We start from the raw sequence: 26599 nt of genomic DNA on the forward strand, positions 1-26599 counted from the left end.
AGAGAAAAGAGACCGCACTCTACTCTGACTTTACTGTGGGAGGTTCTAGTCATTCAAATGTGGACCAGCTGACTTTTGTTTAATGAAAGCTTTTGTGGCACTTTTGAAACAGACTATCTCTCTTGATTTGAAAGATAACACACAATTACGCCCATGTTACTGCTGTTGGCTCTGTTTTTTTTTTTTTAAGCATTTATATACTGCTTCTTACTCTAGGTCACACAGCGACTTCTTTTTCAGATAAGATAAGATTGCCTTTATTTGTCCACACAATGGGAACATTTCAGTGTTACACTCAAGTAGATACAGAAGTAAAAGAACAGATAACTTATTGAAAGCTTCAAATAAATACTCTTAATAGAAAAACTCTTCGCAGTTGTTGCCACAGTTGCCCCGGGGCAGACGGAACACATGTGGCAGCCCTTCTGCATATGCGGCCCTTCCAAGCATGCACCATTAATTACAAAGTGACTATGAAGACACAGTCCGACAGACTGTCTTACAAGGTGGGTGTGAGAGGTTAATTTAGCGAATGGTCAGTGGGATTGAACCACTGAGCAGCTAGTTTGTGGGCAACTGCTCTACCTCTGAGTCTAGAGTTAGCTGGGACAATCTTCCAAGTGGCGCAAAACCAAAGTTATTTTCTAGATTCTATAGCCTATTGGCTAGTTTGCTGTAGCTCCTTACTCATTTAAAAACAAAAAAGAGCCCTAGCCAATCTTGTTAGGTGTTGTCCAATTTTGCAATTTTCACACAGATTAGTGCATTTTGTATTTGCTGAATCGCTCAGATTCATTGTAAATTAATTTTTAAAATTATGTTCTATTTAACCTCATAGGTTAATGCCCATATGTATTCCCCTTAATACTTCCTGATTGCCTGCACCTCTGTTTGCAGCCTCATAGACGCCCTCCTCGCACAGACAGACCCGACCCCTCTGCAGCGTACAGCCTTTCCTGCCTCAAAGGCGCACATTAGCCTAATCATCATAAAAATACACTATTAAATAACCACATTTAGGACACACAAGGTCCTAATATAGGCCTTTTGACATAGTTTCACAAATCTGGCTCCAGAGAGATTTTGGATATGTGTAACTGTCTACGCTGTTTCCACATCTCCTACTGAGTGTCTTTTATTTATAATTGAAGGCAGCTTCATACTGTACACTGTGTGCATAGCACTGCACTATCACTGATGTTGTTTGAACTCCACTTCAGGAGTTTTTTTTTCTTCTTCACTCTTATTATTCTCATTCATTGTTGTGCGTTCCTTTTAGCCGGGCTTGTTATTTTTAGATGAAACATAATAGTCAGAATTTTCAGTGCACTTGTGAGAGTTCCACATCACTTCCTTGTGTTTAATCCATATGACATCTCCTCAGTGTCGACTGCAGCTTTTTCAGCTTCTCCTCAAGTTCTACAGTATAATTAAAGACACCAGAATATTACAGTGAGTTTCAGCCTCATCAATCAAAGACTCATTCTTGAATGTCAATATCCATATTTAATGGCGGTGCTTTTGGTGCATGTGTGTTAGTATGCATTATAAAGCGTTTCTGTCTTTTATTAATCAAACCACAGTGTGAAATGTGTGTCACTGATCTCCCCTGTATACCTTGGAGCAGTAGGAGAAAATAGTGGAAAATGTGTGTCAGCTCCACACCAGTATATCCAGAATATAATTCTCTTTGGTGCAATGCCGCCCGCTCTGCTCCTTCTGTAATCTACCAGAATGTAAATTACAATGCAAATACTTCTGAATAATTTATGTTAGTCTAGTGTTCCCTCACACAAACCAGGGGCTTTTGCTTAAATAGAGCACAATGGCATTGTGAACCCACATTATGTTAAATACAGCACTGCACCATAGATCTTGTACCATGTAAAATCCATTTTCTACAGTTAAACACAGGTTAGACTTTAGTGTACAATAAGAATGATTAGACATTTGCTTAACTGAAACCATTATGCTGAATTGTATGCTACTAATACAATCTTAATGAGATGATAATATTTGGATTATAATGTTCTAAAAACATACTGTAAAAATAACATTTTCATAACAACAATACACCCAATACACACACATGTAAAGCAGGCCTGAGAGATGTCAGCGCCTTCTATGTTTGCTCCCTCTGTGCGTTTTCCATCAACGATTGTAATTAAGCAGCATCATTCATGAGTAGCAGGCTCATTTAGGCTGCATCTGTTTTGGGCTCAGACGGCTTTAGAGCAACGGAGGAGCAAATTCTGGTGGAACGCGGCACCGCTGCACTATTAAGGCTAAAACACTGTGCACAGAATATCAACTCAAGAAAAGTTTTCCTGTTTTTGTCATTGCTTTGGCTGTATTACCACATTTTGTATACCATTCAGGCATTCTGAATGTCAAAAATGCCAAAAAAAGAAAAGAATATTAAAACAATATTTTGACTAAACATAAACAGAATCACTGGTGACTTAGAATGCAAGGCTCTTGATAGAAGGAAACTATTCAGTTGTCAGTTTGTTACATTTTACACAACAGCATCTCTCTCAATTGTGTCAAAGGATTGGTTTCATTAACAAAAATAAAAGGACATGTAAGTATTTTTTCCATCCATAAACCCGGTCTCAAACAAAATCTGCAGAACCAAATAATTTTGACATTTGACATTTTGCACATCCTTGTTCTTAGGCCAGAAGATATCTGCATTTTATTGGGCTACTTACCACAATTTTCAATTTTTAAAATATATTATTCTACAATTTCTGACCTTGATTCAAATTGCGATAATGATGAAAATGACTCTCCACATTTGGTGTGTGCGTATGTCAACACACACACTCACACACACACACTGAGAATGAAATAAAGGCTGAGCGAGAGCGGGAGAGAGATAGAGAAGCTCATTATAATCAGGCAATTATGCTGGCTGAATTAGAAGCCTCCTTATTTTCTCTTGTGGCAGGGCGAGCACCGAGACAAGGGAGCAGGAGTCTATTCTGTGGATGTAACCAACTCTTTTGTATAAATATGGACTAACGTACATTACAGAATGATGTGGAGATAAACGCATGTGATTTTTAAAAAAAGATGTGAGTCGCCGAGCCCCCCCAAGGTTAGGGGCTTTCATTTGCATTGATGAGGATTTTTTTTCCAAGGTCTGCGGATTCGGCTGAGCGGCATGGAATGAGAAAATGGCTTGTATGGAAAATGCACGATTCTAAAAATCTTTGAAATATTGAGTTAGTGAATAGTGAGATTTTTTTCTGTAAATGTGGTGATTGTGATTAAAGGCCACAATTAAATATGTTTCAGAAATGTTGTAGCCTATAACAAAATGTATTATGAATATTACCAAATCTGTTTTGTATTTTTTTTTTTTTACATAAATAGATGCATCTGGGGCTGTGCAGCAATGTCATGCTCACACTAAAGACTTTGACCTCTAGGGGTCAAGGTTGTTTAGCCAGCATTTGACCTTTGAACCATAGTATGTGTGTTATAGACTGGTCAGTTAAAGTGCATTAATTGGTTGAAATCTTTATTTATTGCTGGTTTGTTTTTATTTTCTCAAACAATATTAATTACAACAAATTTTACAAAAATGTAAAAAAAATAATAATGGTGCACTGTACATACCTTTAACTATGTTTGGAGCATAATTTTGCTCACAGATCATGGAATGTTCAGAAAGATACTGACATGTCAAAAATACCTCTGGTGAAGTTTTGCAGTGAAGTGCTTGTGTGTCCGTGAAGCAGGGCAGCTGATGCAGTTTTTAGCATAACAAAGCCGTGGAGCATGTGAACTTGAGGCACCTTACGACCCTGGTGCTGTGGTTCTGAATAGTAGCTGGGCCTCCCCATAGAGCCCCCCGCGGTTCCCCTGATCGTGGCTAAATTGTTAATCAGGGTAATTTAATATAGTTTTCAATATGCCCCATCTTTCATCGGGATAGGAGTTGTTGTGTGCTCTGCGTTCCCACCCGCAACAAAAGTACTTTCTATGGAGGACTGACAAGGGCTTTCTGAATCCTATTAAAATGTTTAAGTACAGGCCATAGATTTTGTGTTTGCTTAAGTCACTTGTTACCTTTGACAAATATTTAAAGTATTTTTGACCAATCTTAAATTTTAGGTTTAGTGATGGAATAATACGTCTTTTTATGTAATACCTTTCTGTTCAATTACAGGTTTAATCAAACTCAGTAGGTCAAGGATTATGTGTTAAATTACATGGTCATATGTGGTCAGATCATGTTAGATCCAAGATTTAGTAGAATATTTGTGGAATTTTGAACACATCATCATCAACACGTCTGAAATGTCTGCACATTGAAGATGTTTGCAGAAAATACAAATTGGACCATGTGACGACGCTCCGCACATTTACTATGACTTCATTTCAAGATTCAAGACGGATCATCAAAAAGAGCAACTCAGTTCAGGGACAGTGGACGTCACTGTCCTCAAAAGCATTTTAAAGTTTATGCATGTAGAGAAGTCTCACTCATGCGTTGACAAAAATAGACTCCTTTGTCATGTACTGTAAGTCGGGATGATGTCATTTCTGTGTTCAAATGGATGAAGCTGTGGGGAAAACAATAGCATGTTGCAATGATCTGTAAAGTGTTTTTACTTGAACTGAATATTTTCAATACAATTGATGCCTTATTTTTTGTTTTGTATGCCATTTTTGTCATTGCTCAAGTAGGAATTCATACATAATTATTATGTTATTTCCAAATCAGTCATTTTAACAATTAAAGCTACATTGAAATTAGTAATCCAATTGTTATTGATGAATATTATGTTTTAGTGATTCAGATGACTTATGGAGTAACACAAATGCCTGTATAGAGGTTTTTTCCAAGGCCTCCGCTGCTCCGATATTAATTGTCACATGTTTAGACGTGTGGAAAATATTGCAGTCTGAGAACACAGGCTAATTAGCATAGCAGCTAGCCATAAGCAGGGCCTCTGCAGTGCAGATGTCCCCTGTGTGTTCTGTCTGGGGCTGTAGGCTAATTACACAGGGGGACTATAGATGATAATATATGTCTAAAACTGAATTCCTCCTTGCCCCAAAATGCAGACATCATGTGTTTAGGAGCCAGTCAATTCCTATGTAAATCCAAGTTCGGTGATTACAGGAGAGTTAGAGAGTACGGGAGAGTAGTTATGCCATGAGCTGTTGAATATTGTAATCCGTTAAATACTGGCACGATAGTTTCCATTGGATAACCTACAGCGTTTGATTAAGCTAGGAAATGTTGAGCAGAAATACTTCAAACAACAAACCCTACTTGAAGTAGAGTTTACAAAATGGCACAAAATAAGAATTGTAGGACAGTCCAGACTTGTGGAAACTAGATAGAGGAAAGAGATAAATGCGCTTTCCTATTGAGACACATAATAAATGTATCTCACAATCGTCTGGTATCGAAATTCTTTTTACCTTTTTACAACAATATTTTATTTGTTACAACATTACAAATCTAATCTTACACTTGTACAACGCGTTTGTTTTCAAAATAATGGGGAAATGTATAGCAGTAAACACTCCTGTATTGTTTATTTACAATACAAGAGGGCATTTCTAAAGTTCTGGTGGTTTGTTTATATATGCATACCTGCAGTTGAAGTTTGAGAAGTTTGAATGTCACTGAGTTTGTGAAACGGCAATGAAGACAGGAAGTGGAACTGATCAACGCAGAGACAAAGGTGTTATGGGCCCCTGGGGGACAGGGTGTAACTGGGGTCAGGGCTTGGGGCCCGTGTCTAGACGCCCTGCTTTTATGATCGCAGGGTTTCAGCCTTTCTTTCACCCTTTCAATGGGAGAACTTGACCCGTGTCCTACAGCCGTGAGACTCCAAAAAGACAGTGAGAGATGACAACCACCTTAACACAAAGCAACTCGGAACATGCAAAGTGATGTATGTTTTTAGTTTTATGTTGTTAAATTTAGGAGTGCCGAATTGCAGCGGCGAGTCAGCGCTGGTATCTGCGTTGGTCACACACTGAAATAAATCAAAATGTTTAACAAATTTCACATGGAAATCAAACAGCCTAATCGCTTGTATTGGTTTAGAGCTGTTGAATAAACTTGATCTTCTGAATTATCGTTATTTTGTCATTATGTGTAATGTTTTCATTTTAACTATCAAAATATTACATTTCACACTTGATATTGTCTGGACTTTACTGGGTGTGTCTTTCTAGAGTTTGTTTAAAAAAAATATGACGTTACAAAACAATTTGGGATTCAAACTAGTGACAATACCAATAGCAGAGCACGATCAAGTTCAAATCAATACCTCCTTGTCTTTGCTGCCTCCTCTGCGAATGTGGAGTCGGGCCGGGTGCTGCTGCAGGGCATGCTATAATTGAAAGGCTGAAGAAGAAGAATTCTGCTTGTTTAAACCAAGCAGCAGGCAGCAGAGGAGCATGATGGGAAAACAAAGCCGGTGCCCCAGGAGCGGGTGACATGATAGTTCTAATGGCGGAGCACAGGCGAACACGGCTTCTGTTTTGTTACTCTTAGTCGTAGTGACAACTGGAAAGCTCAACCTACTGCACTGGCAAATCCACAAATTCAAATGTGAAGTTTGCAATGATGTTTCACTCTCCCGGCTGCTCCCAAATTCAGGTTTATTTTAGTTTTTGGTCTCGCAATACTGTCAAATCCTTAGAGTAAGTATCCAGGAGAAAATGGGGGGCCAAAATCAAAGCAATCGTGACATTTATCAATTATTAAGTGTTCAAAAGTTTTATATATTTATTACAATATCTAGTACCCTCTGCTAGAAAAGATTTTAATTTCATGTAGGCTGTAATATTATCATTTTTGTCGTTTTCCATCAGTATAAATAATATCTTCCAAACAATGGATAACTAGATTACTGTAAAATAAGTTAATTCATGTAAAATAACAAAGAAGCTCACACAAACATAATGTTAATATTTTATTCATACATTCTTATTATGCAATTGCCTCAATAAAATTAGAAACAACAAGACTACATACAAGAAATTATGTTACTCAAACAAAAGCAAAACTATGTTCCATCTAATGGAATATTGATATTGTTGTTATTGATATTGTTGAGTAAATATTACTTTCCTTCTCAGGTTTTTTTTTTACTAATTTGTCAACATGATGGCTTTCATGAGTGGAGATTGAAACCTATATTTCCATTTGCCTCAACAGTCATGGGGCTGAGAGTAGGTGAAGGAGCACACATTGTCTATATATACAACCACTTTATTTCAAACTATTTTAGAGTCTATATAGGTTAAACAAACACACATCTGTATTATTAATAATAGGAGTGCGAGTCATAGGTTTTCATTTAATTTCCCCCAATGCTAAAAGGCAGCATCGACTGCATAAATATCAAATCATCCAAGTATTGACAGACATGAAGAATCCATACACCACCTACATTTAAATGTTACATATCAATAAAGCCACCAAAGAGGAGGTAGCGTAAGGGAACGGTGAGATTGAAAAGGGGATAGGTGTCGGAATGAGCGAGGCTAGAGGTGGGAGCCAGAGAGTGGACCCTGGCCTCCTGGGACACCCCCACTGTTAAGACCTCCAAATCAATCACTCCACTTCACTGCTGCATTAGAAACATCATGCATGCTCAGGCATAGATACATGAAACACATGTACATGGCACATACATGTGAGAAAATGTATTGTCGTAAACATGGTATTGTATTGCATTGTAAATAGGTTATTTGAATGTTGCTTCAATTGCTTTGACAAAGAATTTCTGTAATGAATATTCAAAACATATATAACCTATATAAGCTCTGTTGTAAAACACTGCATCAAAACAAGCAACTTTATTTAATATAGCCAGATAAAGTGCCATTTTGTTTCATATGTTGTCATTAAAAAAAAAAAGAAAAAAAGAAGAAGATTGGTTGTACTGTCTTGACAGTTACCTTTATTTAGACCATAATACTGTACATAATAGCATTGAAAACAATGTATATTTCTGTAGATTCAGTAAGAGCTCATTTTTCTCACTGTGAAAAGTTGCGTAGTTCTATATCTTGTCGTCTGCTGGGATTCCGGGTGGATGGTACCTGAGAATACTCTCCCAAACAAAATAAGATAACACCAAGTCCTGCTATCGGCAGATAAAAGTGAAATACTGTGCCGTCTGCTGGAGGAAGGAGGAGCGAGACAAAGAGAGGAGGGGAAAGTTATAACACATAATGGAGTTTAGAAGTTCTATACTAAACCTTTTCCAAAGCTACTTCCAAGGTCATTTTCCTGGGGCAGATTCTCTCTTATATTTTAACTATGCACATAAAGAATCCTGCAAGAGTGACTCAAAAGGTATTTGTCTCTCAAGAGATTATGAAATGTAAACTGCATTCATGCTTTTAAAACATTTTTGCAGATAACCAATGGGTCAAATAATGAGGCAATACTATCAGTATCACACCATGGGCTGCGTTCATGTGACATCACAACATTCTGTAATGCTATAGTTTAGACCTGGAAACAGGTCAGATTTCTATGGTAGAATTTGCAGTTAAATTGTCAGATGAATGATTTGTTGACCTGGTTTATACCTCTGTAATTATTGGACCTATCCTTTTTTCTTTTTTTGAGGATTTTTGGGACTCTAGGCGAAAGCCAGATTCAAACTCACAATGTTGCAGCCTGTCCCACACGGCAGGCATATGTGCTCTCCACTCAACCACGAGTGGCACTACTGGGCTGAGCCACATGAAACAAAAACTGGCACAAAGTTCAATGTCTTCTGTGTCAGCATAAATAGACAAAAGTGCTTTTTTCCCCACAATAGCCTTAAAACTTGGTGCCTCTATTCATAGCCAAAGACGTTATTGTTGCGGTTAAAGAACTGTAAACCATGAGAAAATATTACAGGTTTGTGGACTCAATCCCAAACAAATAATGATAAGGTTCAATGTTTGTGGATTTCTATTTTGGATTTTCCTTTCAAAAACACTAAATCTCCTATCCACGTTTGCCTCTTTTTGCCATGGATCAGCATTTCCGTTGTAAAGGCACTTCTGGTAAAGCGGGAACTCTGAGAACTCCGCTAAAATATGCCATAAAGTGAATAGATTTTTGAAAATGTCCAATGTTCATGTGACCAACAAGTCAACAACGCACCAATTCCCTGGGCGGCCTGAAAATGACTTTTTAGTCTGTATAGAAGAAGAAGGATTATGTTGGATGCCGGCGCTCAGGCTAACTTCTGCAATAAGGTGAATAGAGTTACACAGGCCCCGCCCACCACCTGAGAGTATGTCACCATAAAACCTCTTGAATGTGAACGATGCTTGAAGTCACGGACCAGACCAAACAACTCATTGTGTAACAACAAACTCAATATTCATTTCAGCCTCATCTGTATTAAATATGATTGACCTAGAATGTTGTGATGTCATTTATACCCAGCAATTTAGTCGGTCGTGATCAGATAAGGAGCAATTAAAATGACTGTTATTCCTGTCTACATTTGTGGGATTGGTTGGATAAAAATACCATAATAACAAATCATGGCACTAAACATGAAAAAATGAAAATATTTGAAGGTTTTTACTTTTTTGAGTTGTTATCTTTTTGTCACAAATAGATAAGTGAGGCATCCGAGAGAGGGACACAATGTACGATCTTGGACAAGGGAGTCCAAACTATGGCCTGGGGGATAAATGCGGCCCTGAGACGTCCTGGTGAATTGGCCCTAACTTCAAATGAAAAGCATATTTTTGACTTTAGTTTACAAAAGCCTGCATTCATAACCTCAATAACAAACATTTTCAGGGACAAAACCTTATATATAAAGGTTCTAGTTTCATAAAATGTTATCCACCATTGTTTGGCCCTCCTTTCAAAAAGAGAAAAAATAAACATTTCAGTTTATGTATTTGAAACTGATATAAATCTATAAGCAGTATGTGAAAATACATTGGATATTTCTGCTTTATTTCCAATGACCAACTTTATTTTCATGTATTTTTTCCACCTTATGATTGACTGCACAGCCCACACTGGGAATGTTGTTTGTGTTGCATCCTTTACACTGACACAACACATGCACTGTTGTGAGTTATTTTAGCACTCCCGAGACACTTTTTTTATTCATTGCCTTTTTGATATTTGCTAGTTACCTGCAGATGTGACATGGGCTGGCTCCAGGGCATCTTTTGTGTCATCACCGAAGAAAGCCACAGAATACAAACATCATCGGACACTAGAAAAAACATCACCCTGGCTGTCAAATTCAAGTCGACATCTCGCTGCAAACACGAGGTGTAAAAAGCCTCACAGAATCGGATTCCCCTGTCCCAGTGCAGCCTTCAACGTGCTCTCTGTTTTTCTGTGCGGAAATCTGGATCGCGCACGGGGTAGAGGTGGCGGCCATGTTTGATGTGAGGCCTTGATCAGAGAGTCTACATGATGTTGATATGGCCCAATTAAGGGTTTGAGCTTGTGTGAAAAATGTGATGACAAGGCAAGCGGAAGGCCCGACTATGATCTGACATCTGAGAAGGAGAGACAAGAGAAAAGAGGGCGAGGAGGCTCGGAGAGGGAGGAGGAGGAGGACAGGTAAAGTGTAGAGCGAAAGTGAAAGATGGTTGTAGGGGATGAGGAAAGAATGGAAAGATTGGAGGAAATGAACACGTGTAAGAGAAGGTGGTAAAATTAGTATGGCCAAAATGACAAAGAATAATGACAGATGAGAGAGAGAGATGGATGGAAATGGGAGATTGATAAAAAGGGGAATTAGCGATGACGTTTAGACTGGGATTTACTGACTGATGAAGTTTTGTTTAATAATTAAGATTTGATATTTATACAATGTCAATAATTAGTCTATTAAATGTGCACTATATTTTACTACCTACTTTTCTCTATAGAGATATTACTGCTTTACCCCACAGTAAGATATTCAATATTTTTAAAGCAATAAAAACACCAGCAATTGAATGAATGCAAGATGGATAAGTTTAAACGGGTTGTACCTGATATTATTCATGTAATAAACTAAAATGTGTTTTTCCACTGTAAAGATATATTGGAAAAGCATCTGTTTGGGTAAAAATGGGTCCATTGTGCATTCTTTGCATCTAATTTTGGTGCTGTTAGCTTTAACGTGTCAGCATAACTCACTCTAAAAGTAGTGAAAACCGCTTATGAACTCATTGAGGTGACTGTTTATGATGCTCAGAAGCCATTAAGGTGGTGAACAATCTAAGACTTTAAAATGAATTTCATATTTTGAATACAGTAAAAATCAGGTACAGCGTCTTTAATGCCCTACTGCGGCACATTTCAGGCAAACCAATTATATCTCTCTGGAGACAGGGCAAGTCACAATATTCTAAATTCATGTATGTTTTCTATTGTGTGTTGGGGCGGCAGTGGCTCCGAGCTCGTCCTCTGATCCGCAGGTCCCCAGTTTGAAACTCTCTCACAGCGTAAAGATTTTGTTGGTTGGCGGTGCGATTCCAGCCCCCACACTTGATAACATTGAGTTAAAGACACTTGACCTGCCTTGCCCTGGTGTTCCTTGATGTAAAACGCTTTGAGAGCCTTGAAGTAAAAGCTATAGAAGTGTCAAGGGTCAACATAAACTTTAAATTATTTGATTTGATTTATTTTCTTGAATTTATGAACACATTTTTCATTGTTTTAGAAGCAAAGAATCAAAGTGCTATAAGTTGAAAAAGCTTCAGTTGTAGTCATCTGGACTCAGTTTGAAAAAATAGACGTTTCGACTCTCATCCAAGAGTCATTGTCAATAACAGAATTTAGGTCGAGAACTCCGATATTAAAAAAGGGAAACTGAACAGAGAAGGAAGGGTGTTTCTATCCCTTATGTCTCTGGCCTGTCGGAAAAACTGCAGAGAATTTTTAGACAACACGAAGTCCCTGTTTATTTTAAACCAGGAAACACTTTAAGACAAAAACTGGTTCACCCAAAGGACAAGTTGCCGACTCAAAAACAGAGCAATGTAGTTTATTCGATCCAATGCAGTGAAGAAAGTTGTAAAGAACGTTACATAGGTGAGACGAAACAGCCTCTACACAAAAGGCTCTATCAGCACAGAAGAAATACAAGTTTAGGACCTCAGAGTGCCGTGCATCTCCATCTTGAAGCCTCTAATCACTCGTTTGAAGACGGTGATGTGAAGGTTTTAAGCAGGAGAAAAGATGGTTTGAAAGAGGAGTCAAGGAAGCTATTTTTGTTAAAAAAGAAAGACCTTCTTTAAACAGAAATGGAGGGCTAAGGTTTAATCGTCCTGTTATTTATAATGGTATACTGAACCCCTGGAAAGGTAGAGGACATTCAGATGCTAATCAGGTACTCAGGGTGGTTGAGCCAGGGTCTCACAAAGACAAAGAGGTTTCTAATAGCCCATTAAGATTCTGAATAGGCTAGCTCGGTAGATACAAGGGGGGAGTTTCTGTTGAAACAAACAACTCTTTCTACTTCAGGAAGGCTCCGCCCAATGGGCGGGTCTTACCACAGAACAGTATTAATATCGGAGTTCTCGACCTAAATTCTGTTATTGACAATGACTCTTGGATGAGAGTCGAAACGTCTATTTTTTCAAACTGAGTCCAGATGACTACAACTGAAGCTTTTCCACTATGGAACACGCCTGGACGAATGAGGGATTACACCGACAAAGTGCTATAAGCTACGTGTACATTGTTTAAGCCAATTTGCATATTGTAATTAGCCATTGATTGTATAGATAGCAATATATTTTAGAATTACCAATTGATTGATTTTATGTTGTTTTCCACAAAGTTATAGAAATTAAGATAAAAAGTAATGACTAATAGTTAATAAACTTTCGATTCCTGCTTTCATCTGACAATTCTCAGTATGTCATAGCCCTGATAGTTTTGCTGCCAGTGCACACAATCCTATTGGCAACATCAGGGGAATGAGGTTGTATTACACCAGGAGGATGTTTCTCCGTATTTCATGTGTGTCGTCTGAGTAAACTACAAGTATGTCAGGTGCAAGATTTTGATCAGGAACTCTTTGATCACTGCACCAGCTTTTATCAGCCTGTATGCTCCTCTCATTGGCAAATAGGACCCAATTATGTCAAGTTGCGAGTTCTTAAGCTGTAGCAAAGACTGAACAGAAGAAACTCACTCTTAAGCATCACTTAGAGAAAACAGTGTCTTTATTTAGCTGTCAAAATACTTCATAGATTCAGTTACAATCAGTTTCACCATAGAAAAATAGCTGCTCACAGTTTCTCTGTTGTATCAATCACACTTTCATTTTGTGCAGCTTTTTATTTAAACCATAATACACCTGAATGTAAAGTGTTCCTGTTTTACTCCAAATAACACAATCTTGTCCATTCTCGACTGCAACTTATTGTGGCTGGATTAATTATTTTCTTACAATTGAATTATAATAAAATACAGAAGTTTAGATTTGCAGTGCATCCAGTTCCCTTTGTCCAGTCCCGATTGAGCTTCTTTCACCTGAAAAGAGAAAAAACATTTGATTAAATAATAGTTCTCGTGTCCAAGCATTGTGGTGTGAAAGATCAGACGACATACACATTTCTGTTGCTATCTTATCACACTAAACACAGTCAGACTCCCTGTGTGTGCGTTCCATCTTTGCTGAGGTGTAAACGGCACCAGAAATGCCTCTTTGAAAGATTTGTTGAAGACTGAAGAGTGAGTTTCCTGTGTACTTGAATGCGACAAAAGCCTCGACAATAGCAGCTGACACCGGCCCCCTCATATCACGGTGCACTTTCCTCCCATTGTTCCAGCTGAACTTCTCACATGTATTGTCTTACACCGTATCCTTAGAACCTGATAAGATGGCCGCTGCATGTTTTGTACCTGAGGACACAAGGCTGGGAGTGTCTCAGAGTTACAGCTGCTTATTTCTTCTGCCCCATAGAGGAGACGGGAGACTGTGGGGTCTGGGGGAACGCCTAACATGGGCTACCTGCGCCACCAGCCCTCTCCATAACTGCCATACCAGACACTCCTTTCTTCCTCTGTGCCTATTATGGGATTTTGTTTCTGCACAAATATACAGGTTTAACAGGGGCCATATGAACACGGCTTCATAGACGATTGGGAGAAGTAATCGCTATATGAAATATTACAGACTTAAAAAAGACATAATAAACCTCACTAAAATAGCACTATTTGCAGCATCATTTGCTCATAATGTTGTGTGGAAAAAATGCCACTGTTATTTGGCCTGCTTCTCTATATCTTTTACAGCATATAAGAGTGTGCTGGGGTCCCTGACTAACGCCAGCCCATCTTCAGAAGATGAAGGCAGTTTCTCTCTACAGTGCGCTGCCACGGTACCTCAAGGGCACAGGGAGCAGAGCAGGGGCCCGTCGTCCAAGGCGGCTGATCTCACTCACAGCTCCATACATAAAGTATTTGTGCATCCTGCTCATCTGCTCTGCTGACACTGCACTTCCACCAGGCTACACAAGGCTGATGTCCGCACTACACGCACAGGGGAGCACCTTTCACTCACACTTTCTGAGGGTTTGGAGAAAATCAACAAACTAATACAGTCGGCATTAGCTTTAACACTAAGTCACCAAATACAAATTATATACAGTTTTCGTTATGCTAAAGAACACATAATTAGGCCTTTTTTATTATGTATTCAACCATCACTATGCTCATCTCTGTGATACAGGTTTTGAATAGTCTATTTGGTGATTGATGTGGAAAAAATATGGAATCTGTCATGAATTCCGACTTGAGCTGCTTGGCACATCTGAACTAGCACCACTCCTCTCAATCATCATGCACAGTTATGCAGAAAAATACTGGATGTTCTTGGAAGTGGCCTTCCTCATCCACAAAAGGACTTCATGTCGGAGCACCTCTGGGGGATTGACAAAGGCAGACAGAAGTCCCTGGTGTTGCCATGAGTCTGATAAGAGGGTGGAGGAGTTTTATGCCTGGCTCTATCCCTGCTAACTACTCCCAGTAGAGCGCAGTCACAGCCATTCACTCTGTGAGGAGCCACTGATGTAGCTGCTGATGTGCTTCAAATCATACTGCTCCATTCAATCCTATCAGGAGTCAAAGTTACTGAAGGCAATGGGCAGAAATATTCAAGTAGAAATACACAGGCTCCGACATGGGTTGCTCTGTGTTGCACTACCTCTCATTTACATGATATCATTTGGCATGAAATGTAGTGCTTGATACAGAATAGAGGCTGGGGGCAACAAGAAGACATGTACACATCTGCACAGACGTGAATAGCAAACTTCACAAAGGTCTGACTGACAGGGTGGCTCAAACAGTGCACAGCCCTTCACCATGCTGCCTGTCTTTCCATCTGTCTCTGCCCATGCTTCTGAACCCAGAGGAGACATATTTTTTCATCTGTCAGTATGGATGGAAACAGACATGTTCAAAACACACAACAATGGCCTTGGCAGCACACTGGAGCTTCTATGTTTTGTATGCTCGAAGCACGGCATTATCTCCTAAGTGTCTCACAACCCCAGTATAGTAAATAATGGATGTAGTGCTTCCTTCTAAAAAACGTCTTTCACTTGAGGGAACAGTCAGGGTTTACCTGTATAAATGTGTCTTTGGAGAAATGTGTCTTTGGAGAAATGGATAGTTTTAAAGGAAGTGGGTCAGACGATTTCATTAGCACAGCATTTCTCTTTGTGCCTCCTTCAATCAAAAATTTGACAGAAGCAATGTCACTCAAATGTCTTACAGACACTTTGATATAGAATTGGAAGAGACAAAGTCACACTGCTGATCTATAGTAGGAAACTCATGAAATATAGTCCATAACAAAAGGTCAGAAACAGCAAAGCAGTCACCTCTGAGATGAGCTAGATGAGATCCTCGCTGCCTTCAGCCTAAAGACTCGTCGTTACAGCATTGTGTCCAGAACTGAGGTCAGCATTCAACCTAAAACACAAGAAACACAATCCAGTATTAGCAAAATCACAAAGTAAGACTGGCGTGTGCCATTATAAAACACTTAAGTGGCCCTCCCCCTTTCATTTTGAAGGTACATTGAAAGAGTTTCAGCTATTGTGAATTATTTACTTGATTCACCATTGGGCCCTTTAACCCCTCAGCAAAAGCACAGGCAGTCAGGGTTAAAAATACACTCCCTTCGCATATGTGCGTATGTGTGCTGTGAGCTTTAAAATATAAAACACTAACCTAAAAAAAACCATAACATGAAACATCTTCAAGTCCCCTCTCTCTCTCTGTGTCAAACACTCCTGCCTCGCTTGTCCACACACACTCTCCACTCATCAGTGCATCATTATAGGGCTACTTCCTGAGTGAGAATCCAGGCCAATCCCAGCTGGGATTATTATAACACTGCTTGATCTGTGCAGTAGGTATGAGTGTGACTGTGCCACTGTGAGAGTAAAAGTATAAAAGTGGACTCCTGATTGTTCCAAAGGAAATTAACTGTAGCCGCTACGTCTAGTTTTACAGACTATAGAGAGAAAAAATATAGTCACACAATCTCAAACCTAGAAATAAGTGAGGCCATTTTATACTGCAGAAAGTGTTTATGATCGATGGGACTTTCATTTCAAATCAATTCAATTAAAAAAGATTCCTGTGGTATTTTCTGAGAAGTAGTAATTCCTATTTTAACATTTTCATTTGATGTGAGTATTTCAAAATGGGGTCGTCTGGAAGGTTTCCTTTCCAATATGGTTATACCTCTCTAACAATAGACAGGCTGGTGAATATTTATATTACAGATATGTGGCCCCTTCTGGATGTGCACAAACACCACTCTAGCTGCTGGTTGGCCATGTTGCTGAGGCACGTCCCTGGCACGCAGCAGTGTTGTCATGGATACCCCAGACACATCCGCCATCCCATAAGTGGGGGGATGCTGAGAGCTTTAGTGAGGCTGGCGCCTTAGTCTTCCCTCCTCCCCAAAATGCTCACTACCAGTCCTCTGTCCCTTCCCCCAAAAGAGTCGCTCTCATTCTTATCCTAACCCAGTTCTATAGCTCAAAATCACTGCTCTAAACACGACTGCAGCGATCTCCATATGATGGTATGCCCGGACCTGCTCACTCTTTACCGGGACTGCACATTACTACCAAGAAAACTGAGATAGCTTCTGAAGCTGATACTGGAGGTGCACAATCTTAATCTTAAATTCACAGTTATTGAGATATGGCAGGCAAAACACTGATATCACCCCAAATTATCAAATGTATCGCCATGGCCCCTCATTTTTGTTAACTTTCATTTGCTTTGATGCATTTTTAAGTTGTAATAAGATCAGTTTTAAATCAATTGAAATTATATGTTATGATGTTTATGGTGATACACAAATCATATAAAAAATATTGTTCTTTGGCTGCATTCACATTTGTCTTGGTTTGTACCTGGTTTGATCCCAGTTTAGTCCTGATGTAGTGTTTAGTCTAGTTTAGTCTGGGTCTAGCCGAAGTTTAGTTCCAAGTTTTGACCCAGTTCAGTCCAATATGTGGTGTGTGCAAGTGTGAAAGAAGCCTACGGTCTTCATCATGACCTGGTTTCATTTAACAGTTTCAGCTTTTTTTGTCCTCACTGACTTTTTAATGCTGAACGCAAATTTAATCAATTAATCCCATTGAAATATTCAAGGCAGTTTTAGGGTACCAATTGTTTCTAATATTTGGCATCTGGTACATACAGTACAAAATGAAATAGATGTCAAATAGTAGAAGCTAATGATGCTACGTGTTAGTGCATATGTGCCGTAGCCCTGGGACTATGCTTGGTTCATCCTGGTCTGATCCTTTTCATTAGCCACTATCAATAATTCAACGCTGCACTAATGGTTAGATGTGCACAGATGTTGAATCGATACACTTCACTAAATAGCACTGGCTTTCCTGGCCTGCTCCCAACACCGTGGATGTGTAAACGTGTGCATTTAACACAGTCAGCACCTGGGAGCTTTTAAAGGTAAAACAGCCCATCACAGGGACCCCGTTTTGCTCTACCAGGAAGTGATAGAATTGCCTGATTTAGAGGTGGAGCCATTTATTATTTCCCCACAAAAGTCTTTTTTATGGTTGATTGTGTTATGTTTGCAGTAAAACAGGCACATAAAATACAGAAAGGGTGAGATGAAAGGGTTAATGCTTTATGGCATGCCCATGTGCTACCGTTAGCTTTCCCTTTCATATTCTTGAAGATGGCAGGGCTGGCTGAATGCACATATGCTGAAGAAAAATAATCCTCTTTGATTGGAGGGCTAATTTAAAGTGTCAATTATTCTTATGCAAATGAAGGTACAGTTTCTCACATCTGAAATGAGCATGGAGGCACAGATGGGGGTGTGCAAAAATCAAGCACGAAAACATGCAACACACTGGACTCCCCCCCGCAGCCGCTCATCATACACCTCTTAGAGAGGGGAGCTGACACAAAGACAGCTGCTATAATGGGACAAGGTTATTTGCATGCACATTATGCACAAATGTCCGCAGCACACAGACAAAAAGACCACAAAATTGAAAATACAAAGCCCAAACTAGCAAAAGGTAAAAGAAGTGGCAGTCTGAATACAATTGGTCACATTATAACATCGTTCCACGTTGTAAAAATAATATATTAGGGTAAACACCATGACGCACAATATGTTGAAAATTGATTAAATTACCTGTGTGATTTCATTATAATCTTATTAGAATTTCAATTGAAAACATTGTGAAATCCAACAAAAACAGGTTCGAATAATGCTAAATTAGCCCTGATTTTTGAATGCATTCCTGGGTTATCCTTTAGTGTTACTGCAGCCTTACTTCCATTCAACTCTCCTTATATTAATCAATATATTAATATATAAATCAATCTTCTCAGTTTTCACAGGTAAATGTAGAAATAAATACCGTATTGGATTAGTTATGCCATAATTATGTAGCTCAATGGAATTTATATTTATAGCACAAAGTACAGTACAAGTAGACTATAGTGCACACTGGAATGACATACGAGTGCTTTCACAAAAATGTACATCAAAAAGTAAAAAAAAGGACTCAAATAGTAAATGTTGCCTGACACTCTCCGCTGATGTAGAGGTTCACATTTAAAAAAGGCTTTCAGGCCAAAGCAGGATCAAACATCATGCACTAGAGTCCAGTTACACCGTAACAAAGAGTTACATTCAGTGGCTGTACAACACACAAGCTTTTACCTCAAAGAGCAAAGAGGAAGCCAGGTTCAGGTACATCTGGGTACAGACAGGACTGTAGCGATATCTTAGACGATAATGTGTTGGACAGATTAGATGGGTGTCTGCAAATGTTTGTTTTCAACTTTCCTACTGCAATTCTGTCCACTTATGACCAACTCTTTACCCCATCAGTAAATGTGAACTGCAATATAGTTTTTACAACTTGGTATGATTTGGAGAATGTATAGAAATGTGGATTCACGATCAAAACTGAGGTATCGTATATATACATAAATATAAACCATACAAACAAGGCAACATAGCATCTAATTGTACATAAAATGTATTTATTTATTAAAATGTATATGCTCCAGGGCTTTAGACGACAACATTAATTCTTGGTCAGCTCTGTGCACTGATTAGGTGAAAAAAGGGGTGTGACATGGTGCTAGCAATAGCTCTAAAACCTACTAAGTATCTTGATTATGATTTGGCCGTGTATCTGTATCTTAAGCGCACTGACAGGATCATAAGACCAGGAGATCAAGCAATTACAAAAACATTAAAAACTATAATAATAGTAAAATTTATCAGTAAAGACGCAGATAAAGCCCACAATTCACAGCCAAATCTTGAGTAACTCTCTACATGCCTTAGAATTAGTCAAATAATAATAACATTGGTCGACATAAGTAATCGAATAAACAAAGAAACATCTTACAGCCCTAACATGCTCTCTAAATTTGGAGTGCAACAGAGAGTATAATGACTTATTCATGCAGTAACAAAGTTTACTGTTGGACAAAATAGCACAACATTTCAAGGAATATATCATGTGATTATTAAAACCAGTGCATACGAACAATTATGTAAAACATTCTTTTACTAGGTTTAGGGACAGATTCTAGGCTGTACTTTGGCCAAAAAAACCTTGTCTCCAAATCACTAGGGAGTGATCATGTTGAGCGGTTTTAATTGGCTTTTTGAACAAATTACATTGGGGTTTTAGCCTCAGACTGACAGAGTCCTTAAGATATCACACACCCAACTTACAAGCAATGTCCCTTCTAAGCAGACAATCTGATTATCCACACAGCTACATAAGACAGCTACTATCTGCTAAAGAACCTGCTTTCACCCTGGCAATTTGTATTTATTTTGCATTGGTTCAGTGGTTTTGGAGAATTAGTATGCAGTCAGGGATGGGAGGGCTTGTCAAGATCAGGACTAAAATCTTTCCCCTCCCACCGAGCGGATCTACATTCATGAACCAGGTTGACAAGGCCGACTTGTGTAAAGACAAGGAGCAAATATAACAGCAGAGAACAACCTGAAACATTTTTTTTCCTGTCGAACTTGTCCGTCTCTCGCACTCTCATTTTCTTCCTCGTGCCAAAAAAGAACTATCATAAATTCTGAGATCGGTTCCTTTTGGAGGGATGTTGTATCTTCTCCCGGACCATAGAGCGAATAAACATGGACGTTGAGAGAAAGCGATCTGGGGCCCTTCTCTGGCTGCGGCTAACCCTCTCCTGGGAAACGCGCAGCTCGTACAATGGATAGAGGAGGCCTTTTGTTGAGTCTCTGGGAGCTGCGGGGCTAGCGCTGGATCAAACAGGGCACTGTGTGTATGTGTGCGTGTCTATTCTACTGCTGCACTGACATATGAGAGCGCCGGCTGCTTTACACAATCACACACTTTCTTCAGCGCCCTAAACTTGGTGTGACTAAGTAAACTTCTTCCGCCTTTTGCTCTATTTACCCAGGGCAAGGGAGATGAATTTGAAATAGCCTGGACAGAAAAGGAAAGTAATGTAAATCAGTGTGAAGGAAAAATGTTTACTGTCCGTCAAGGGAGGTTTTTTTCCGTCTACAATACAAATCATGGTTCAAAGACTGGTTAGATTTTTGGGTCAGGGGTAAGATAATATGGTCAAGAAGATACTGCACTGTTGATGTTCAGCTACACAGAGCAGTACGAGTAATAAAAGTTAGTATTGTACCATAAAGCACATTATAGTGTTGTGAGTATTCAGAAGTTTAAACTATATCATTAAATGGGTAACAAATAAAGCCAGGGGGAATTTTTTTTTGGATATGTACAATTTTGGTATGATATTGTTACACTAAATATTGAAAACTGCTCATGAATGAAAGAGTGCATTTCTCTTCCCCACAAGTACGCGTTTGGCATTGACCTGGTAGTGAATGTTTCCTAGCATACAGTACTGTAAAAAAATATATATTCATATACTAATCAATACTAAAACAAGGATGGAAAATAGAAACTTATTTGAAGGAGGAGCAACATTGAGAAAAGTTGGCTAGAACAGAATTTGACCTTTCCTGAAGAATTTTGGAATCGTCCTGATCTATAAAAGAAGTTAAAGCTGGAGTACCTGATTTTCAAACCACGAAAGGAGTAAGTATTTATATCTTTCTAACTTGTCCCTAGCTCTCCTTAACACATTGTATTTACATGTATTGATTTTCAGACAGTGCACGGCTTTAAGTATAGTTTTTTAAGACGGCGACGTGAAGCCAGGGTGGACCTCCCAAGTACAGCCAATCAGAGCGCTGCTTTCGGATCATACATCCGGGTCGACGAAAAAAATAAGAGCTGCTTTTACAAAATACTTCTTAGGGGAAAAAACACAATTCACTCACGTTCAAAACAAACACTAGGTATGTTATTTTATTCTAATTTGTTTTTAAAATGAATGCTCTGGTCTAAAAGACATATTTGAAGCATCAGAGTTTTAAATTAAATCATTTCTGTAGAGAAGTAGAGAATATATAGGTCACTACCTTTTACCAAAACACCAAAAAACAGCTCCGGGATGGGAACTAGCCCTGCAGTGGCGTGTTTCCAACAGCTGCACCGATGGCTCGTAACAGTAAGGCACAAAGATAAGGATGGGGACTAAAGTGTGAAAATGCAAATACGTTTCTATTCTGTCCAGTGTCTTGCTCCTGGCCTGCTGCCCCTTGTGTGAGATCTATGGGAATTGTGCTCACTAAAATGAACTCACGCCGTCCAACCCTATTCATCCACGGGACCACACGTTCCTTCTCCCCAGTCCCCCCGATTTCCCACACGCCCCCCTCGGCCTCCCACACGCACCCCAGCCCAGCCCCTGCGCCCCCAAGTCCCCACTCCAAAAACCCTTCCAAATGTCTATGCCGTGCTTTCAACTCCAATTTTGGCTACAATGAAGTTGTTCTGGCTGACAGTTTGCCCAGTATATAGGTGTTGTATGGGCCTCCTGTGTGGGCCGGCAGCGGGCTTATTCTCCCCACTGCGGCTCAGTTACCAAGAGGCTGGTCCAACTTCTCTTGGCTCACACCCTGACCTCGCAATTAGTCTCATTGCTCTGTCAGGTTCACCCACATAGTTTTCTTAGTCAAAGGATTCAAAAACTAACCAATAAAACAGGGCAATGGTTCTGAATTGATTAAAATGAAGAAGTTCGGCTCAATCAGTAATTACAGGTTCAAGGTTTGGTTCAAGTTACTGTAAGTGTTATTTTTGAAAATCTAGTTGTGGTGTGTGTGCATAGTTGTATTAGCCTGGAGTAAGATTTATAATAAGGGGCATTTTGAGGTTTGTTACAGTATGTTTATTGATCTAGACCATTTCAACAACTGCAAAGATGTATTGGACCATGACTACAGTGGCCTCGTTTACTGACTTACTCTGTATCTTTAGGATGTGTTAAAATATCAAGTATTGAGATCAGCTGGAAAGAAAATTTCTGAAGGTCTGTCGCCTTTGTCACGTTTGGTGCACATCAGCCAACCCACCCCAATTGCCTTAATGCAAGAGGCGTAGCTGATATTTGAAAAAAATATTGCACAAAGGATATAGATCAATGTTTAAATAGTCTTTCATTGAATCTTAAAATGATTGTCACTATAAATCATTGCCATGACATAACTAACTTACCACTTTGAAAACTAAAATTACACACCTAAATTTGACCAAAAATATGTTTATGAGTATTGGTAATATTGGTCTGTAACATATAGTTCACATGCGTTCAAATAAATAACCAAATAAATTAAAAATATCCCTTTAGGCAAAGGCAGAGCATGAGAAAGTGGCCAAGAGACCCTGATGGGTGGACCATATGTCCAGGCGTTGTATATCAGTCAGCTCACCCCCAGCACTCTGCCGGACCACCATAACTTAGTTTGTCTTCAGCACAAAGTTTGGTCCAAGCTTGGCTGGCTTCATTAGAAACCTATTCTCTGGAGCCAATGAAGCTCAACAGACCTCCAACAAAGGGGCTAATCACACCCACCACTGCTGGGTCTGTGCCCCTTTCCAATCCTTCTGTTTTTTACACAAGTAACAACATAACTAAAATAGAATATATAATATTTAAAAAAACGTTTTACTATTGATAAGATAAATACAAAAGTCAGCCACTAGGGTCACATGCCTATAGGAAGTAGATACATTGCCCTGGTGACCAAGGCACAAACGATGTGATAAGATAGTGATTTTCTTTTTATGGTATATTGATATATTATGATATGTGCTCAGACTTGTTCAATGGTCAGACATGTTCCTGGTCCAGGTTGTAGTGTGGTGTGGATGTACGGCACAGATGCTACCGCCTGTTTGTGTGTGGATCTAAGTGCATGTGTGAGCAAAGGATGCAGCGCAGCAACAATAGCGAGCCCCAGGCTGCTGAATTCTTGAAATGACCTTGAACCTCAGTATTCTTCATTCCCATGGCTGCAGGGACGGAGCCTGTCTGTAGGTCTATGCATGTGTGTAAGTTAGGAGCAGAAAATACTTTGTGAAAACGGATATTCAAACATTTGTCTTTCTTTCTTATACGCTTTTTACATAGTCTCTTTTTTATCTGGGCATGGAACCAAGTCACATGGTTCACTGATCACTTTGAGGCTGACTCATGTTCAGAAAACTTCACCAAAAGGAATACCATTGTATGTAACATTTGAACAGCTTCAAGGCTTCAAACGTAGTCTCAAGCCTGGAAAATTTAAGATGGTTTGGGCAAGACAGGGATTGTCTGTAAAAATCAATGTGTTTAGCATGAATCTAGTATTTGAAAGCTTGCTCTACATTGTTCCCTGCTGAGTACATATGCTACAGGCAACCACAAACAGGACCAACCTGGACACAACTTAAACCTGCTGTCACAAGGGCGGGCCAACCTGCATCATCAGGCTTTTCTCTGGCGGACGATAAGACTTTGTGGACTATGACTGGCAGTAGGGGGTATGAGATAGTCCAGAAGAGCTCAGCATGTGGTGGTAAAGGCCATGTCACCAGGCCTGGCTTGGACACAAATGTCAACAGCAGGACTACCTGAACATGGAGACCCAACAGAGAATGCCAGAGATGATCAGTGGAGACGGAGGAGAAACATTAAACAAAGCAATTTACATAACCAAGAGAAAAAGCTCATAAAATATATACAAATATTGAACAATTATTCTAAAGATAGATGTGCACTATAACTTTCTGGTGAAGACCCTGCCACCTGCTTGAGGATTGTCTGAAATCTTCAACGCTATGGCATTAAACTCAGGTGACGTTACTGGTCAGATCTGTGGAGAGAAGACCCTGCTCAAAGTAAGAATGGGTACTAGCAATATTAACATAACAAAATTGTTTTCTTTTTTTGTTCTTTGCAAGCACGCATCACATGCAATAGCAAATGTTGTACTAGAAAATGTTAGACATGCTGCTTTTGGTCCTCCCAAATCAAGAAAGATTCTTCATAACCAACCCATAAGGGATATGCATATTAGACAAACGTATCAACAATCAGAACTTTCAGACCGAGTTCCTTTCTTCAATGTTTCCAGAATAGGGACATCTAATATATGTTGTTCTATCTGTCCTTCCCCCGTTTCTCATTGTTTCCTTCCTGCGTCATGGTGGCACTTCAATGTAAAAGCATGTGTTTCTACTCATCACCACAGCCTTTACACATCCACAAGCAGACAGAGATGATTTGTGCCTGTGTTATAGGGGCAAGCACTTCCTTCCCCTATCACTCTATAGATTGCTGCCATTATCTTGAGCAATTCTTTTAGCTGGCATTGAAAGGAAGAAGAAAACATGGCGGAAAAGAGAATAAAGGAATTTCACTCAACCGCTGTATGAATTGCTGACAGAACTTGAGTGACAATTTGGCATGCAATTGTCAATGTCACTCACCAAGATGTAGTCATGTGTGATTCCCATCATGTAGAAGTTGGTAGTTTTGTGACAGAGGAATTAAATTAATGGAAAGATTGAATTATGGAGTTAATATATTGTGCAGGCAAATATCAAGGCTATGCGCTTTCATAGTCTGTCAAAGTCTTTGTATTTCACAATAATGAATCTACAAATTGAATCTCAGTGGGACTTTGCTACTTAAACAGGTAAAATAAAATGAAACAGTGACATAATACTCTCTTTGACAATTAAAAACAAAATGAAATATGTTATACCTGCTGTGCTTTAATAGCAGAAAACAGGTACAGATAACACCTGTGTGGGGCTTAGTTACTTGGATGAGAGACATTAAACAAGCAAAAAAACCTGATCTTTCCTGTTTTGTCTTGCTCCATCCCTCTATTCCTTTTTCCCTCACCCCGAGCTGCTATTCCCACTGCACCTCTCTTCTGCACTGGATAGAAAAGGTGATGCAAAGGTGCCAGAACTGCCAGACCGTCATTCTCCATCCAGAATTTTAAAAAATAAATAAGAAAGGACACATGATAAAAAAGGCGAGGATTTTGTAGCGTACAGGGGCAGGAGGAAGTGTAAGATGAACATGAAGTTAAAACCCGCAGACACCTTTAAAATGTGTAAGCTGAAAAGATAGATGCAATAAATGGGATGAAATTCACTTATTTCAACCTCCTTCTCCACGCAACCTTCTGATAATCGGACTTCCTTCGAGCTAATTCGCAGCTCTACCACTGAGCCACAATATGGTGCGAAGCAATCCTCTTTGTATACCAATATGATGTCAAAAATACTTCAATTCCAAAGTTGACATCTTCCAAGATGCTTTTGCTCAACGCACTTTAATTTCCAATATGGTAACAGCAATAATGTTTAGTACTGTTTAGTGCCATATCTGAATATTATTGTATTTATTATTTTAATTAATATTCTTATTATCATTATTATCATCATTATTATATTTTTTTATTTTGGACAATGCTCTTTTCATCTTCCTTTTTTAAACAAAGTATATACAATTTAAGTAGGAGAAAGGCATCTGGATTTTCAGCTTTGCAGATGGTAACACAGCAAGACAAGCATTATGCAAAACAGTGGCATGAATATGCGTAATTGGGCGGGACTGGTGTAATTTTCCGAGGTTTTGGGGTGTGACGTTACATCGGGTGCATCTATAGATCAGCAAGCG

At 39.2% G+C, this 26599-nt stretch overlaps 1 long non-coding RNA gene across 1 annotated transcript in view; it reads right to left on the reverse strand.

The window, feature by feature from the left end:
• LOC140347147 (uncharacterized) overlaps positions 1-26599 on the reverse strand; it is a 413233-nt gene that overhangs the window by 373996 nt on the left and 12638 nt on the right. Inside the window, exons 3-4 of the long non-coding RNA XR_011924357.1 lie at positions 15859-15949; positions 13383-13501 (exon numbers count right to left, since the gene is read on the reverse strand). This is a non-coding gene — a long non-coding RNA (uncharacterized lncRNA). The remainder of the gene's footprint in view (positions 1-13382; positions 13502-15858; positions 15950-26599) is intronic.

Source organism: Eucyclogobius newberryi, unplaced genomic scaffold, assembly GCF_026437365.1.
Source record: "Eucyclogobius newberryi isolate DKJ021-1_F unplaced genomic scaffold, fEucNew1.0.hap1 SCAF_6, whole genome shotgun sequence".
Classification (NCBI taxonomy): Eukaryota; Metazoa; Chordata; class Actinopteri; order Gobiiformes; family Gobiidae; genus Eucyclogobius; species Eucyclogobius newberryi.